General features: G+C 54.6%; 1 protein-coding gene across 3 annotated transcripts in view; it reads left to right on the top strand.

Annotated features, from left to right (window-relative positions):
• The window catches only part of LOC142499885 (protein mono-ADP-ribosyltransferase PARP14-like), a 93,967-nt gene that overhangs the window by 52,256 nt on the left and 23,124 nt on the right, over positions 1-18,587 (top strand). The window lies entirely within an intron of this gene.

The following is an 18,587-nucleotide window of genomic DNA, read 5'->3' as shown; positions in this document are numbered from 1 at the left end:
TTCCCAGAATCCCACTGACACACGATGTAGCTCCGTCAGCTCGGGATCCTTCCCAGAATCCCACTAACACACGTTGTATCTCCGTCAGCTCGGCGGGATCCTTCAAAGAATCCCACTAACACACGATGTATCTCCGTCAGCTCGGCGGGATCCTTCCCAGAATCCCACTAACACACGATGTATCTCCGTCAGCTCGGCGGGATCCTTCCCAGAATCCCACTGACACACAATGTATCTCCGTCAGCTCGGTGGGATCCTTCCCAGAATCCCACTAACACACGATGTATCTCCGTCAGCTCGGCGAGATCCTTCCCAGAATCCCACTAACGCACGATGTATCTCCGTCAGCTCGGCGGGATCCTTCCCAGAATCCCACTAACACACGATGTATCTCCGTCAGCTCGGCGGGATCCTTCCCAGAATCCCACTAACACACGATGTATCTCCGTCAGCTCGGCGGGATCCTTCCCAGAATCCCACTAACACACAATGTATCTCCGTCAGCTCGGCGGGATCCTTCCCAGAATCCCACTAACACACGTTGTATCTCCGTCAGCTCGGCGGGATCCTTCCCAGAATCCCACTAACACACGATGTAGCTCCGTTAGCTCGGCGGGATCCTTCCCAGAATCCCACTAACACACGTTGTAGCTCCGTCAGCTCGGCGGGATCCTTCCCAGAATCCCACTAACACACGATGTATTCCGTCAGCTCGGTGGGATCCTTCCCAGAATCCCACTAACACGCGATGTATCTCCGTCAGCTCGATGGGATCCTTCCCAGAATCCCACTAACACACGATGTAGCTCCGTCAGCTCGGCGGGATCCTTCCCAGAATCCCACTAACACACGATGTATCTCCGTCAGCTCGGCGGGATCCTTCCCAGAATCCCACTAACTCACGATGTATCTCCGTCAGCTCGGCGGGATCCTTCCCAGAATCCCACTAACACACGATGTAGCTCCGTCAGCTCGGCGGGATCCTTCCCAGAATCCCACTAACACACAATGTATCTCCGTCAGCTCAGCAGGATCCTTCCCAGAATCCCACTAACACACGTTGTATCTCCGTCAGCTCGGCGGGATCCTTCCCAGAATCCCACTAACACACATTGTAGCTCCGTCAGCTCGGCGGGATCCTTCCCAGAATCCCACTGACACACGATGTATTCCGTCAGCTCGGTGGGATCCTTCCCAGAATCCCACTAACACGCGATGTATCTCCGTCAGCTCGATGGGATCCTTCCCAGAATCCCACTAACACACGATGTAGCTCCGTCAGCTCGGCAGGATCCTTCCCAGAATCCCACTAACACACGATGTATCTCCGTCAGCTCGGCGGGATCCTTCCCAGAATCCCACTAACACACGATGTAGCTCCGTCAGCTCGGGATCCTTCCCAGAATCCCACTAACGCACGATGTATCTCCGTCAGCTCGGCGGGATCCTTCCCAGAATCCCACTAACACACGATGTATCTCTGTCAGCTCGGCGGGATCCTTCCCAGAATCCCACTAACACACGATGTAGCTTCGTCAGCTCGGCGGGTTCCTTCCCAGAATCCCACTAACACACGATGTATCTCCGTCAGCTCGGCGGGATCCTTCCCAGAATCCCACTAACACATGATGTATCTCCGTCAGCTCGGTGGGATCCTTCCCAGAATCCCACTAACACACGATGTATCTCCGTCAGCTCGGCGGGATCCTTCCCAGAATCCCACTAACACACGATGTATCTCCGTCAGCTCGGCGGGATCCTTCCCAGAATCCCACTAACACATGATGTATCTCCGTCAGCTCGGCGGGATCCTTCCCAGAATCCCACTAACACACGTTGTAGCTCCGTTAGCTCGGCGGGATCCTTCCCAGAATCCCACTAACACACGTTGTAGCTCCGTCAGCTCGTGGGATCCTTCCCAGAATCCCACTAACACACGTTGTATCTCCGTCAGCTCGGTGAGATCCTTCCCAGAATCCCACTAACACACGATGTATCTCCGTCAGCTCGGCGGGATCCTTCCCAGAATCCCACTAACACACGTTGTATCTCCGTCAGCTCGGCGGGATCCTTCCCAGAATCCCACTAACACACGTTGTACCTCCGTCAGCTCGGCGGGATCCTTCCCAGAATCCCACTAACACACGATGTATCTCCGTCAGCTCGGCGAGATCCTTCCCAGAATCCCACTAACACACGTTGTATCTCCGTCAGCTCGTGGGATCCTTCCCAGAATCCCACTAACACACGTTGTAGCTCCGTCAGCTCGGCGGGATCCTTCCCAGAATCCCACTAACACACGTTGTATCTCCGTCAGCTCGGCGGGATCGTTCCCAGAATCCCACTAACACACGATGTATCTCCGTCATCTCGGCGGGATCCTTCCCAGAATCCCACTAACACACGATGTATCTCCGTCAGCTCGGCGGGATCCTTCCCAGAATCCCACTAACACACGTTGTAGCTCCGTCAGCTCGGCGGGATCCTTCCCAGAATCCCACTAACACACGATGTATTCCGTCAGCTCGGTGAGATCCTTCCCAGAATCCCACTAACACACGATGTAGCTCCGTCAGCTCGGCGGGATCCTTCCCAGAATCCCACTAACACACGATGTATCTCCGTCAGCTCGGCGGGATCCTTCCCAGAATCCCACTAACTCACGATGTATCTCCGTCAGCTCGGCGGGATCCTTCCCAGAATCCCACTAACACACGATGTATCTCCGTCAGCTCGGTGGGATCCTTCCCAGAATCCCACTAACACACGATGTATCTCCGTCAGCTCGGTGGGATCCTTCCCAGAATCCCACTGACACACGATGTAGCTCCGTCAGCTCGGCGGGATCCTTCCCAGAATCCCACTGACACACGATGTAGCTCCGTCAGCTCGGCGGGATCCTTCCCAGAATCCCACTAACACACGATGTAGCTCCGTCAGCTCGGCGGGATCCTTCCCAGAATCCCACTAACACACGATGTATCTCCGTCAGCTCGGTGGGATCCTTCCCAGAATCCCACTAACACACGATGTATCTCCGTCAGCTCGGTGAGATCCTTCCCAGAATCCCACTAACACACGATGTATCTCCGTCAGCTCTGCGGGATCCTTCCCAGAATCCCACTAACACACGATGTAGCTCCGTCAGCTCGGGATCCTTCCCAGAATCCCACTAACACACGTTGTATCTCCGTCAGCTCGGCGGGATCCTTCCCAGAATCCCACTAACACACGATGTATCTCCGTCATCTCGGCGGGATCCTTCCCAGAATCCCACTGACACACGATGTAGCTCCGTCAGCTCGGGATCCTTCCCAGAATCCCACTAACACACGTTGTATCTCCGTCAGCTCGGCGGGATCCTTCCCAGAATCCCACAAACACACGATGTATCTCCGTCAGCTCGGTGAGATCCTTCCCAGAATCCCACTAACACACGATGTATCTCCGTCAGCTCTGCGGGATCCTTCCCAGAATCCCACTAACACACGATGTAGCTCCGTCAGCTCGGGATCCTTCCCAGAATCCCACTAACACACGTTGTATCTCCGTCAGCTCGGCGGGATCCTTCCCAGAATCCCACTAACACACGATGTATCTCCGTCATCTCGGCGGGATCCTTCCCAGAATCCCACTAACACACGATGTATTCCGTCAGCTCGGTGGGATCCTTCCCAGAATCCCACTAACACGCGATGTATCTCCGTCAGCTCGATGGGATCCTTCCCAGAATCCCACTAACACACGATGTAGCTCCGTCAGCTCGGCGGGATCCTTCCCAGAATCCCACTAACACACGATGTATCTCCGTCAGCTCGGCGGGATCCTTCCCAGAATCCCACTAACTCACGATGTATCTCCGTCAGCTCGGCGGGATCCTTCCCAGAATCCCACTAACACACGATGTAGCTCCGTCAGCTCGGCGGGATCCTTCCCAGAATCCCACTAACACACAATGTATCTCCGTCAGCTCAGCAGGATCCTTCCCAGAATCCCACTAACACACGTTGTATCTCCGTCAGCTCGGCGGGATCCTTCCCAGAATCCCACTAACACACATTGTAGCTCCGTCAGCTCGGCGGGATCCTTCCCAGAATCCCACTGACACACGATGTATTCCGTCAGCTCGGTGGGATCCTTCCCAGAATCCCACTAACACGCGATGTATCTCCGTCAGCTCGATGGGATCCTTCCCAGAATCCCACTAACACACGATGTAGCTCCGTCAGCTCGGCAGGATCCTTCCCAGAATCCCACTAACACACGATGTATCTCCGTCAGCTCGGCGGGATCCTTCCCAGAATCCCACTAACACACGATGTAGCTCCGTCAGCTCGGGATCCTTCCCAGAATCCCACTAACGCACGATGTATCTCCGTCAGCTCGGCGGGATCCTTCCCAGAATCCCACTAACACACGATGTATCTCTGTCAGCTCGGCGGGATCCTTCCCAGAATCCCACTAACACACGATGTAGCTTCGTCAGCTCGGCGGGTTCCTTCCCAGAATCCCACTAACACACGATGTATCTCCGTCAGCTCGGCGGGATCCTTCCCAGAATCCCACTAACACATGATGTATCTCCGTCAGCTCGGTGGGATCCTTCCCAGAATCCCACTAACACACGATGTATCTCCGTCAGCTCGGCGGGATCCTTCCCAGAATCCCACTAACACACGATGTATCTCCGTCAGCTCGGCGGGATCCTTCCCAGAATCCCACTAACACATGATGTATCTCCGTCAGCTCGGCGGGATCCTTCCCAGAATCCCACTAACACACGTTGTAGCTCCGTTAGCTCGGCGGGATCCTTCCCAGAATCCCACTAACACACGTTGTAGCTCCGTCAGCTCGTGGGATCCTTCCCAGAATCCCACTAACACACGTTGTATCTCCGTCAGCTCGGTGAGATCCTTCCCAGAATCCCACTAACACACGATGTATCTCCGTCAGCTCGGCGGGATCCTTCCCAGAATCCCACTAACACACGTTGTATCTCCGTCAGCTCGGTGGGATCCTTCCCAGAATCCCACTAACACACGTTGTACCTCCGTCAGCTCGGCGGGATCCTTCCCAGAATCCCACTAACACACGATGTATCTCCGTCAGCTCGGCGAGATCCTTCCCAGAATCCCACTAACACACGTTGTATCTCCGTCAGCTCGTGGGATCCTTCCCAGAATCCCACTAACACACGTTGTAGCTCCGTCAGCTCGGCGGGATCCTTCCCAGAATCCCACTAACACACGTTGTATCTCCGTCAGCTCGGCGGGATCGTTCCCAGAATCCCACTAACACACGATGTATCTCCGTCATCTCGGCGGGATCCTTCCCAGAATCCCACTAACACACGATGTATCTCCGTCAGCTCGGCGGGATCCTTCCCAGAATCCCACTAACACACGTTGTAGCTCCGTCAGCTCGGCGGGATCCTTCCCAGAATCCCACTAACACACGATGTATTCCGTCAGCTCGGTGAGATCCTTCCCAGAATCCCACTAACACACGATGTAGCTCCGTCAGCTCGGCGGGATCCTTCCCAGAATCCCACTAACACACGATGTATCTCCGTCAGCTCGGCGGGATCCTTCCCAGAATCCCACTAACTCACGATGTATCTCCGTCAGCTCGGCGGGATCCTTCCCAGAATCCCACTAACACACGATGTATCTCCGTCAGCTCGGTGGGATCCTTCCCAGAATCCCACTAACACACGATGTATCTCCGTCAGCTCGGTGGGATCCTTCCCAGAATCCCACTGACACACGATGTAGCTCCGTCAGCTCGGCGGGATCCTTCCCAGAATCCCACTGACACACGATGTAGCTCCGTCAGCTCGGCGGGATCCTTCCCAGAATCCCACTAACACACGATGTAGCTCCGTCAGCTCGGCGGGATCCTTCCCAGAATCCCACTAACACACGATGTATCTCCGTCAGCTCGGTGGGATCCTTCCCAGAATCCCACTAACACACGATGTATCTCCGTCAGCTCGGTGAGATCCTTCCCAGAATCCCACTAACACACGATGTATCTCCGTCAGCTCTGCGGGATCCTTCCCAGAATCCCACTAACACACGATGTAGCTCCGTCAGCTCGGGATCCTTCCCAGAATCCCACTAACACACGTTGTATCTCCGTCAGCTCGGCGGGATCCTTCCCAGAATCCCACTAACACACGATGTATCTCCGTCATCTCGGCGGGATCCTTCCCAGAATCCCACTGACACACGATGTAGCTCCGTCAGCTCGGGATCCTTCCCAGAATCCCACTAACACACGTTGTATCTCCGTCAGCTCGGCGGGATCCTTCCCAGAATCCCACAAACACACGATGTATCTCCGTCAGCTCGGTGAGATCCTTCCCAGAATCCCACTAACACACGATGTATCTCCGTCAGCTCTGCGGGATCCTTCCCAGAATCCCACTAACACACGATGTAGCTCCGTCAGCTCGGGATCCTTCCCAGAATCCCACTAACACACGTTGTATCTCCGTCAGCTCGGCGGGATCCTTCCCAGAATCCCACTAACACACGATGTATCTCCGTCATCTCGGCGGGATCCTTCCCAGAATCCCACTGACACACGATGTAGCTCCGTCAGCTCGGGATCCTTCCCAGAATCCCACTAACACACGTTGTATCTCCGTCAGCTCGGCGGGATCCTTCCCAGAATCCCACTAACACACGATGTATCTCCGTCAGCTCGGCGGGATCCTTCCCAGAATCCCACTAACACACGATGTATCTCCGTCAGCTCGGCGGGATCCTTCCCAGAATCCCACTAACACACGATGTATCTCTGTCAGCTCGGCGGGATCCTTCCCAGAATCCCACTAACACACAATGTATCTCCGTCAGCTCGGCGGGATCCTTCCCAGAATCCCACTAACACACGTTGTATCTCCGTCAGCTCGGCGGGATCCTTCCCAGAATCCCACTAACGCACGATGTATCTCCGTCAGCTCGGCGGGATCCTTCCCAGAATCCCACTAACACACGATGTATCTCCGTCAGCTCGGCGGGATCCTTCCCAGAATCCCACTAACACACGATGTAGCTCCGTCAGCTCGGCGGGTTCCTTCCCAGAATCCCACTAACACACGATGTATCTCCGTCAGCTCGGCGGGATCCTTCCCAGAATCCCACTAACACACGATGTATCTCTGTCAGCTCGGCGGGATCCTTCCCAGAATCCCACTAACACACAATGTATCTCCGTCAGCTCGGCGGGATCCTTCCCAGAATCCCACTAACACACGTTGTATCTCCGTCAGCTCGGCGGGATCCTTCCCAGAATCCCACTAACACACGATGTAGCTCCGTTAGCTCGGCGAGATCCTTCCCAGAATCCCACTAACACGCGATGTATCTCCGTCAGCTCGGCGGGATCCTTCCCAGAATCCCACTAACACACGTTGTAGCTCCGTCAGCTCGGCGGGATCCTTCCCAGAATCCCACTAACACACGATGTATTCCGTCAGCTCGGCGGGATCCTTCCCAGAATCCCACTAACACACGATGTATTCCGTCAGCTCGGCGGGATCCTTCCCAGAATCCCACTAACACACGTTGTAGCTCCGTCAGCTCGGCGGGATCCTTCCCAGAATCCCACTAACACACGATGTATCTCCGTCAGCTCGGCGGGATCCTTCCCAGAATCCCACTAACACACGATGTATTCCGTCAGCTCGGTGGGATCCTTCCCAGAATCCCACTAACACGCGATGTATCTCCGTCAGCTCGATGGGATCCTTCCCAGAATCCCACTAACACACGATGTAGCTCTGTCAGCTCGGCGGGATCCTTCCCAGAATCCCACTAACACACGATGTATCTCCGTCAGCTCGGCGGGATCCTTCCCAGAATCCCACTAACACACGATGTATCTCCGTCAGCTCGGTGGGATCCTTCCAAGAATCCCACTAACACACGATGTAGCTCCGTCAGCTCGGCGGGATCCTTCCCAGAATCCCACTGACACACGATGTAGCTCCGTCAGCTCGGCGGGATCCTTCCCAGAATCCCACTAACACACGATGTATCTCCGTCAGCTCGGCGGGATCCTTCCCAGAATCCCACTAACACACGATGTAGCTCCGTCAGCTCGGCGGGATCCTTCCCAGAATCCCACTAACACACGATGTATCTCCGTCAGCTCGGTGGGATCCTTCCCAGAATCCCACTAACACACGATGTATCTCCGTCAGCTCGGTGGGATCCTTCCCAGAATCCCACTAACACACGATGTATCTCTGTCAGCTCGGTGAGATCCTTCCCAGAATCCCACTAACACACGATGTATCTCCGTCAGCTCTGCGGGATCCTTCCCAGAATCCCACTAACACACGATGTAGCTCCGTCAGCTCGGGATCCTTCCCAGAATCCCACTAACACACGTTGTATCTCCGTCAGCTCGGCGGGATCCTTCCCAGAATCCCACTAACACACGATGTATCTCCGTCATCTCGGCGGGATCCTTCCCAGAATCCCACTGACACACGATGTAGCTCCGTCAGCTCGGGATCCTTCCCAGAATCCCACTAACACACGTTGTATCTCCGTCAGCTCGGCGGGATCCTTCCCAGAATCCCACTAACACACGATGTATCTCCGTCAGCTCGGCGGGATCCTTCCCAGAATCCCACTAACACACGATGTATCTCCGTCAGCTCGGCGGGATCCTTCTCAGAATCCCACTGACACACGATGTATCTCCGTCAGCTCGGCGGGATCCTTCCCAGAATCCCACTAACACACGATGTAGCTCCGTCAGCTCGGGATCCTTCCCAGAATCCCACTAACGCACGATGTATCTCCGTCAGCTCGGCGGGATCCTTCCCAGAATCCCACTAACACATGTTGTATCTCCGTCAGCTCGGCGGGATCCTTCCCAGAATCCCACTAACACACGATGTAGCTCCGTCAGCTCGGTGGGATCCTTCCCAGAATCCCACTAACACACGATGTAGCTCCGTCAGCTCGGCGGGATCCTTCCCAGAATCCCACTAACACACGATGTATCTCCGTCAGCTCGGTGGGATCCTTCCCAGAATCCCACTAACACACGATGTATCTCCGTCAGCTCGGCAGGATCCTTCCCAGAATCCCACTAACACACGTTGTAGCTCCGTCAGCTCGTGGGATCCTTCCCAGAATCCCACTAACACACGATGTATCTCCGTCAGCTCGGCAGGATCCTTCCCAGAATCCCACTAACACACGTTGTAGCTCCGTCAGCTCGTGGGATCCTTCCCAGAATCCCACTAACACACGATGTATCTCCGTCAGCTCGGCGGGATCCTTCCCAGAATCCCACTAACACACGTTGTAGCTCCGTCAGCTCGGCGGGATCCTTCCCAGAATCCCACTAACACACGTTGTAGCTCCGTCAGCTCGGCGGGATCCTACCCAGAATCCCACTAACACACGATGTAGCTCCGTCAGCTCGGCAGGATCCTTCCCAGAATCCCACTAACGCACGATGTATCTCTGTCAGCTCGGCGGGATCCTTCCCAGAATCCCACTAACACACGTTGTAGCTCCGTCAGCTCGGCGGGATCCTACCCAGAATCCCACTAACACACGATGTATCTCTGTCAGCTCGGCGGGATCCTTCCCAGAATCCCACTAACACACGATGTATCTCCGTCAGCTCGGTGGGATCCTTCCCAGAATTCCACTAACACACGATGTATCTCCGTCAGCTCGGCGGGATCCTTCCCAGAATCCCACTAACACACGTTGTATCTCCGTCAGCTCGGCGAGATCCTTCCCAGAATCCCACTAACACACGTTGTATCTCCGTCAGCTCGGCGGGATCCTTCCCAGAATCCCACTAACACACGTTGTATCTCCGTCAGCTCGGCGGGATCCTTCCCAGAATCCCACTAACACACGATATATCTCCGTCAGCTCGGCGGGATCCTTCCCAGAATCCCACTAACACACGATGTATCTCCGTCAGCTCGGCGGGATCCTTCCCAGAATCCCACTAACACACGATGTATCTCCGTCAGCTCGGCGGGATCCTTCCCAGAATCCCACTAACACACGATGTAGCTCCGTCAGCTCGGTGGGATCCTTCCCAGAATCCCACTGACACACGATGTATCTCCGTCAGCTCGGCGGGATCCTTCCCAGAATCCCACTAACACACGTTGTATCTCCGTCAGCTCGGCGGGATCCTTCCCAGAATCCCACTAACACACGTTGTATCTCCGTCAGCTCGGCGGGATCCTTCCCAGAATCCCACTAACACACGATGTAGCTCCGTTAGCTCGGCGGGATCCTTCCCAGAATCCCACTAACACACGTTGTAGCTCCGTCAGCTCGTGGGATCCTTCCCAGAATCCCACTAACACACGTTGTAGCTCCGTCAGCTCGTGGGATCCTTCCCAGAATCCCACTAACACACGTTGTATCTCCGTCAGCTCGGTGAGATCCTTCCCAGAATCCCACTAACACACGTTGTATCTCTGTCAGCTCGGCGGGATCCTTCCCAGAATCCCACTAACACACGATATATCTCCGTCAGCTCGGCGGGATCCTTCCCAGAATCCCACTAACACACGATGTAGCTCCGTCAGCTCGTGGGATCCTTCCCAGAATCCCACTAACACACGTTGTATCTCCGTCAGCTCGGTGAGATCCTTCCCAGAATCCCACTAACACACGTTGTATCTCTGTCAGCTCGGCGGGATCCTTCCCAGAATCCCACTAACACACGATCTCCAGGTGGATCTCCAGGTGAATGTGCTGCCGGCTCCATACATAGCTCCCCTGAGCTATCTTTAACATTGAGCCGGCACGGCAGCCAATCACAGCCAAACCGGTCGAGGGCTCAGAGGAGGCTCGCCCGGCTGCGCCTATCAGAGGAGGGGGGCGGGCTTAGGTTCTCAGGGCCTGGAGAGCGGGGAATTTAAAACTGCCCAAGAGAAACGGCGCCTGCGGGGGGGCTCTGTCGTAGAAACACCGCCGAGTCCATCTCCAGGCCGGTTCAGCTGGACCCAAAAGGGACAGGTTCAGTTTATTTAGAACCAGGGCAGTCTCTTTAGCGAGTATTGGGGATTGCGAGCTTTTATGCGCTCTTCGGAGGGAGACGGGCTCTGCTGACGATGTATTCATCTTGCTTCGCCTGTCCTGTTTCCTACACTTGTTATAATGCTGCTGCTAAAGAATATGTTCAGGGAGAAGGTGACACAAACAATGGAGTAATTCTTCAGCTGGTTTTACTAATTAGTAGATGCAAGTCATACCCAGGGATATGCTCGCGTCATTTAACAAAGGGATTGCAAGGCGACGTGTTCTGCCTCTTACAGGGGCGTGGCATACATGTGGTAATTTAGGATTGCATAGAGTAATACAGGGGCGTGGCATACATGTGGTGACTTTGGATTGCATAGAGTAATACAGGGGCGTGGCATACATGTGGTGACTTTGGATTGCATAGAGTAATACAGGGGCGTGGCATACATGTGGTAACTTTAGATTGCAGAGTAATACAAGGGCGTGGCATACATGTGGTGACTGGATTGCATAGAGTAATACAGGGGCGTGGCATACATGTGGTGACTTTGGATTGCATAGAGTAATACAGGGGCGTGGCATACATGTGGTAACTTTGGATTGCATAGAGTAATACAGGGGCGTGGCATACATGTGGTAACTTTGTATTGCATAGAGTAATACAGGGGCGTGGCATACATGTGGTAACTTTGTATTGCATAGAGTAATACAGGGGCGTGGCATACATGTGGTAACTTTGTATTGCATAGAGTAATACAGGGGCGTGGCATACATGTGGTAACTTTGTATTGCATAGAGTAATACAGGGGCGTGGCATACATGTGGTAACTTTGTATTGCATAGAGTAATACAGGGGCGTGGCATACATGTGGTAACTTTGTATTGCATAGAGTAATACAGGGGCGTGGCATACATGTGGTGACTTTGGATTGCATAGAGTAATACAGGGGCGTGGCATACATGTGGTAAGTTTGGATTGCATAGAGTAATACAGGGGCGTGGCATACATGTGGTAACTTTGGATTGCATAGAGTAATACAGGGGCGTGGCATACATTTGGTGACTTTGGATTGCATAGAGTAATACAGGGGCGTGGCATACATGTGGTGACTTTGGACTGCATAGAGTAATACAGGGGCGTGGCATACATGTGGTGACTTTGGATTGCATAGAGTAATACAGGGGCGTGGCATACATGTGGTGACTGGATTGCATAGAGTAATACAGGGGCGTGGCATACATGTGGTAACTTTGGATTGCATAGAATAATACAGGGGCGTGGCATACATGTGGTGACTTTGGATTGCATAGAGTAATACAGGGGCGTGGCATACATGTGGTGACTGGATTGCATAGAGTAATACAGGGGCGTGGCATACATGTGGTAACTGGATTGCATAGAGTAATACAGGGGCGTGGCATACATGTGGTGACTTTGGATTGCATAGAGTAATACGGGCGTGGCATACATGTGGTGACTTTGGATTGCATAGAGTAATACAGGGGCGTGGCATACATGTGGTAACTTTAGATTGCAGAGTAATACAAGGGCGTGGCATACATGTGGTGACTGGATTGCATAGAGTAATACAGGGGCGTGGCATACATGTGGTGACTTTGGATTGCATAGAGTAATACAGGGGCGTGGCATACATGTGGTAACTTTGGATTGCATAGAGTAATACAGGGGCGTGGCATACATGTGGTAACTTTGTATTGCATAGAGTAATACAGGGGCGTGGCATACATGTGGTAACTTTGGATTGCATAGAGTAATACAGGGGCGTGGCATACATGTGGTAATTTTGGATTGCATAGAGTAATATAGGGGCGTGGCATACATGTGGTGACTTTGGATTGCATAGAGTAATACAGGGGCGTGGCATACATGTGGTAACTTTGTATTGCATAGAGTAATACAGGGGCGTGGCATACATGTGGTAACTTTGTATTGCATAGAGTAATACAGGGGCGTGGCATACATTTGGTGACTTTGGATTGCATAGAGTAATACAGGGGCGTGGCATACATTTGGTGATTTTGGATTGCATAGAGTAATACAGGGGCATGGCATACATGTGGTAACTTTGGATTGCATAGAGTAATACAGGGGCGTGGCATACATGTGGTGACTTTGGATTGCATAGAGTAATACAGGGGCGTGGCATACATGTGGGGACTTTGGATTGCATAGAGTAATACAGGGGCGTGGCATACATGTGGGGACTTTGGATTGCATAGAGTAATACAGGGGCGTGGCATACATGTGGGGACTTTGGATTGCATAGAGTAATACAGGGGCGTGGCATACATGTGGTAACTTTGGATTGCATAGAGTAATACAGGGGCGTGGCATACATGTGGTGACTTTGGATTGCATAGAGTAATACAGGGGCGTGGCATACATGTGGTGACTTTGGATTGCATAGAGTAATACAGGGGCGTGGCATACATGTGGTAACTTTGGATTGCATAGAGTAATACAGGGGCGTGGCATACATGTGGTAACTTTGGATTGCATAGAGTAATACAGGGGCGTGGCATACATGTGGTAACTTTGGATTGCATAGAGTAATACAGGGGCGTGGCATACATGTGGTAACTTTGGATTGCATAGAGTAATACAGGGGTGTGGCATACATGTGGTAACTGTGGATTGCATAGAGTAACACAGGGGCGTGGCATACATGTGGTAACTGTGGATTGCATAGAGTAATACAGGGGCGTGGCATACATGTGGTGACTTTGGATTGCATAGAATAATACAGGGGCGTGGCATACATGTGGTGACTTTGGATTGCATAGAGTAACACAGGGGCGTGGCATACATGTGGTAACTGTGGATTGCATAGAGTAACACAGGGGCGTGGCATACATGTGGTAACTGTGGATTGCATAGAGTAATACAGGGGCGTGGCGTGGCATACATGTGGTAACTGTGGATTGCATAGAGTAATACAGGGGCGTGGCATACATGTGGTAACTTTGGATTGCATAGAGTAATACCGGGGCGCGCAAACTTTATTTGCTGTGCCCCCCCCCACCTCCTGCCTGTTCTCCTCTGCCGGTGCGCTCCCCTCCCTTAACGCGTGCGGTGTCAGGTCAAGTGACCCACGACATCATTTGACGCCACGTTACCATGGCAACCGTGACATCACTTGACCCCGCTGTGTCATTTGGCGCCGCGTTGCCATGGTCACGCTTCTTCAAGCCGGCTAAACCTCGGTAAGTAGAGGCCTTGCGCGGTCCCCCGGCATTTCATTTAAATGACTTGGGGAAGAGCGCGGCACTTCTGCAACCGCCCGCGCCCCCCAAAAAATCTCCCAGGGGGGGCGCGGCCCCCAGTCTGCGCACCGCTGGAGTAATACATCTGGGACGCCATGCTAGTGACTGGCTGGATAGAACTTGTATCTCCTAATTAAAATAGTACGCGTGCGCAAAGAATGCGTGTGTGTTAATAGGGGGTTTTCTATAATAGAAAGTGAGTGACCTCATCTGCCGAAGACCTGCGCTGTGCGCAGAAATACAAGGAAAGTCCGGGAGCAAGAACATGTGCAAAGAGAGCGCAGAATGGGACTTCTTAACGGGACAGTCACCCAAATCCTTTCAGTCCCTTATGGGCTGTCCAGAGGGTTCCTTGGGAAGTTTTGGGTGAGAGTTCGCAGCGAAGTAAAATGTTAGTAGTTCAGTCTCTTTAATGCTCCGGTAACTGCGAGTAATGAATTGTTCTGTTTCCTGGGGCAGTGAGAGGTCTTAGCTTCTCGATAGCCGCGATTGGACCTTATAAAGCCATGGATCTCTGCGGAGGATACCGAGGGCAGGAACTTGGTGTCAACAAATACAAGATGAGGGCAGTTTTATACTGATTACCACTACTTCTTCACAAAGCCACTTCCATTTTAAAGAACAAGGAATGTATTTTAACAACCCCAGCTCTGCTCCCTCATTCTTTCCCTGGCTTAGAGTATCTTCACACCAGGCGCAGAGCCACTTCAGCCCCCACAGTATATGCTCATATAAACGGGACTGGGGACTGGCAGCAGAAGTCCGGTGCAGTGCAGGATAGCCGTATCAGTGGGTCCTGAAAGAGGAGGTGCGCAGACAACACTGCAAGGAAGAGACGCAGGGCGTGAGGGCGGCCGCGGAGCGAGGCACACGCGTAAGACAGAGGGCAGAGCGTGAGACACAGGAGTAAGACAGAGGGCAGGCGTGAGAGCGGCCGCGGAGCGAGGCACAGGAGTAAGACAGAGGGCAGGGCGTGAGACACAGGAGTAAGACAGAGGGCAGGGCGTGAGACACAGGAGTAAGACAGAGGGCAGGGTGTGAGACACAGGAGTAAGACAGAGGGCAGGGCGTGAGACACAGGAGTAAGACAGAGGGCAGAGCGTGAGACACAGGAGTAAGACAGAGGGCAGGGTGTGAGAGCGGCCGCGGAGCGAGGCACAGGAGTAAGACAGAGGGCAGGGCGTGAGACACAGGAGTAAGACAGAGGGCAGGGCGTGAGGCACAGGAGTAAGACAGAGGGCAGAGCGTGAGACACAGGAGTAAGACAGAGGGCAGGGTGTGAGACACAGGAGTAAGACAGAGGGCAGGGCGTGAGACACAGGAGTAAGACAGAGGGCAGGGCGTGAGAGCGGCCGCGGAGCGAGGCACAGGAGTAAAGGGCAGGGCGTGAGACACAGGAGTAAGACAGAGGGCAGGGTGTGAGACACAGGAGTAAGACAGAGGGCAGGGTGTGAGACACAGGAGTAAGACAGAGGGCAGGGTGTGAGACACAGGAGTAAGACAGAGGGCAGGGCGTGAGACACAGGAGTAAGACAGAGGGCAGGGCGTGAGACACAGGAGTAAGACAGAGGGCAGGCGTGAGAGCGGCCCGCGGAGCGAGGCACAGGAGTAAGACAAGAGGGCAGAGGCGTGAGGCACAGGAGGTAAGACAGAGGGCAGGGCGTGAGGAGCACAGGAGTAAGACAGAGGGCAGGTGTGAGACACAGGAGTAAGACAGAGGGCAGGGTGTGAGACACAGGAGTAAGACAGAGGGCAGGGCGTGAGACACAGGAGTAAGACAGAGGGCAGGGCGTGAGACACAGGAGTAAGACAGAGGGCAGGGCGTGAGACCAGGAGTAGACAGAGGGCAGGGCGTGAGAGCGGCCGCGGAGCGAGGCACAGGAGTAAGACAGAGGGCAGGGGTGAGACACAGGAGTAAGACAGAGGGCAGGGCTTGAGACACAGGAGTAAGACAGAGGGCAGGGTGTGAGACACAGGAGTAAGACAGAGGGCAGGGTAGGCGTGAGACACAGGAGTAAGACAGAGGGCAGGGCGTGAGACACAGGAGTAAGACAGAGGGCAGGGTGTGAGACACAGGAGTAAGACAGAGGGCAGGGCGTGAGACACAGGAGTAAGACAGAGGGCAGGGTGTGAGACACAGGAGTAAGACAGAGGGCAGGGCGTGAGACACAGGAGTAAGACAGAGAGCAGGGCATGAGACACAGGAGTAAGACAGAGGGCAGGGGCGTGAGAGCGGCCGCGGAGCGAGGCACAGGAGTAAGACAGAGGGCAGGCGTGAGACACAGGAGTAAGACAGAGGGCAGGGCGTGAGACACAGGAGTAAGACAGAGGGCAGGGCGTGAGACACAGGAGTAAGACAGAGGGCAGGGTGTGAGACACAGGAGTAAGACAGAGGGCAGGGCGTGAGACACAGGAGTAAGACAGAGGGCAGGGCGTGAGACACAGGAGTAAGACAGAGGGCAGGGCGTGAGAGCGGCCGCGGAGCGAGGCACAGGAGTAAGACAGAGGGCAGAGCGTGAGACACAGGAGTAAGACAGAGGGCAGGGCGTGAGACACAGGAGTAAGACAGAGGGCAGGGTGTGAGACACAGGAGTAAGACAGAGGGCAGGGTGTGAGACACAGGAGTAAGACAGAGGGCAGGGCGTGAGACACAGGAGTAAGACAGAGGGCAGGGCGTGAGACACAGGAGTAAGACAGAGGGCAGAGCGTGAGACACAGGAGTAAGACAGAGGGCAGGGTGTGAGACACAGGAGTAAGACAGAGGGCAGGGCGTGAGGCACAGGAGTAAGACAGAGGGCAGAGCGTGAGACACAGGAGTAAGACAGAGGGCAGGGCGTGAGACACAGGAGTAAGACAGAGGGCAGGGTGTGAGACACAGGAGTAAGACAGAGGGCAGGGTGTGAGACACAGGAGTAAGACAGAGGGCAGGGTGTGAGAGCGGCCGCGGAGCGAGGCACAGGAGTAAGACAGAGGGCAGGGCGTGAGACACAGGAGTAAGACAGAGGGCAGGGTGTGAGACACAGGAGTAAGACAGAGGGCAGGGCGTGAGACACAGGAGTAAGACAGAGGGCAGGGTGTGAGAGCGGCCGCGGAGCGAGGCACAGGAGTAAGACAGAGGGCAGGGCGTGAGACACAGGAGTAAGACAGAGGGCAGGGCGTGAGACACAGGAGTAAGACAGAGGGCAGGGCGTGAGACACAGGAGTAAGACAGAGGGCAGGGCGTGAGACACAGGAGTAAGACAGAGGGCAGGGCGTGAGACACAGGAGTAAGACAGAGGGCAGGGCGTGAGAGCGGCCGCAGAGCGAGGCACAGGAGTAAGACAGAGGGCAGGGCGTGAGGCACAGGAGTAAGACAGAGGGCAGGGCGTGAGGCACAGGAGTAAGGCAGAGGGCAGGGCGTGAGACACAGGAGTAAGACAGAGGGCAGGGCGTGAGACACAGGAGTAAGACAGAGAGCAGGGCGTGAGACACAGGAGTAAGACAGAGGGCAGGGCGTGAGAGCGGCCGCGGAGCGAGGCACAGGAGTAAGACAGAGGGCAGGGTGTGAGACACAGGAGTAAGACAGAGGGCAGGGCGTGAGACACAGGAGTAAGACAGAGGGCAGGGTGTGAGACACAGGAGTAAGACAGAGGGCAGGGTGTGAGACACAGGAGTAAGACAGAGGGCAGGGCGTGAGACACAGGAGTAAGACAGAGGGCAGGGCGTGAGAGCGGCCGCGGAGCGAGGCACAGGAGTAAGACAGAGGGCAGAGCGTGAGACACAGGAGTAAGACAGAGGGCAGGGCGTGAGACACAGGAGTAAGACAGAGGGCAGGGTGTGAGACACAGGAGTAAGACAGAGGGCAGGGCGTGAGAGCGGCCGCGGAGCGAGGCACAGGAGTAAGACAGAGGGCAGGGCGTGAGACACAGGAGTAAGACAGAGGGCAGGGTGTGAGACACAGGAGTAAGACAGAGGGCAGGGCGTGAGACACAGGAGTAAGACAGAGGGCAGGGTGTGAGAGCGGCCGCGGAGCGAGGCACAGGAGTAAGACAGAGGGCAGGGCGTGAGACACAGGAGTAAGACAGAGGGCAGGGCGTGAGACACAGGAGTAAGACAGAGGGCAGGGCGTGAGACACAGGAGTAAGACAGAGGGCAGGGCGTGAGACACAGGAGTAAGACAGAGGGCAGGGCGTGAGAGCGGCCGCAGAGCGAGGCACAGGAGTAAGACAGAGGGCAGGGCGTGAGGCACAGGAGTAAGACAGAGGGCAGGGCATGAGGCACAGGAGTAAGGCA

Source organism: Ascaphus truei, chromosome 7 (assembly GCF_040206685.1).
Source record: "Ascaphus truei isolate aAscTru1 chromosome 7, aAscTru1.hap1, whole genome shotgun sequence".
Lineage (NCBI taxonomy): Eukaryota > Metazoa > Chordata > Amphibia > Anura > Ascaphidae > Ascaphus > Ascaphus truei.
The sequence above is the reverse complement of the archived record's forward strand: the minus strand, read 5'-3'. Positions and strand labels throughout refer to the sequence as shown.